Source organism: Trachymyrmex cornetzi, unplaced genomic scaffold (assembly GCF_001594075.2).
Source record: "Trachymyrmex cornetzi isolate Tcor2-1 unplaced genomic scaffold, Tcor1.1 scaffold926, whole genome shotgun sequence".
In the NCBI taxonomy this organism is placed as follows: Eukaryota; Metazoa; Arthropoda; class Insecta; order Hymenoptera; family Formicidae; genus Trachymyrmex; species Trachymyrmex cornetzi.
In genome coordinates, this window is record NW_017300274.1 from 24,946 (window position 1) to 25,836 (window position 891).

An 891-nucleotide genomic window follows, 5' to 3' on the forward strand; every position below is an offset into this window, starting at 1 on the left:
ACGAGCGGCACGTCATCGAGCCCACGTTGACATCGTTCGAAGAGTTCCAAGAACGCGACAGCGGGTGGGCGCTATCGCGAATCCTCAACGTGACTATCAACGTGAATAAACTAAATCCCATGCGCGCGGGATGTCATGTCGAAGTGCCGCGGGAAATAGTGACAAAACGAGCGGTGATCAGTGTGCGTACGACGGACAATGCGTGCTTCGCGTGGTCAGTGATCGCCGCTCTGTACCCGGCTGAAAAGTATACGGAGCGAGAGTCATCGTATCCACATTACACTGCAGTGTTAAATTTCACAAACATCGAATTTCCAATGATATTGAAAGACATTAACAAATTCGAACGTTTAAACGCGATGTCGATCAACGTGTATGGCATCGAGAATAAACAGGTCTTTCCTCTACGGCTTACCAGCGACAAGAAGGAGAAACACATCAACTTGCTGTATCTGCAAGATCCACGCAACGACGGTGTAGGCCACTTTGCGTGGATTAAGAACCTGTCGCGCTTCATGAGCTCGCAACTCAGCAAACATAAGAATAAAAAATTTTTCTGCAATCGGTAAGTATACATAAAAAAAAATTATAATTGTCCTTTATATTAATAAATATGATAATAATAATTTATATGCGTTTTTTCCAGATGCTTGCACTACTTTAGTACGAGCGAAAAATTGGAGCTACGTGCAATGGACTGCAGAAAAATTAATGATTGTGCCATCAGACTGCCGAGCGAGGACGATAAATGGCTCGAATTCGACAACCACTGCAATAAGGAGCGCATTCCATTCGTCGTGTATGCCGACTTGGAGTGCGTTCTACAGAAGACGGAGCCCGAAAAGAAAGATGCGTCGTACACATATCAGCGGCACAAGGTGTGCAGTGTGG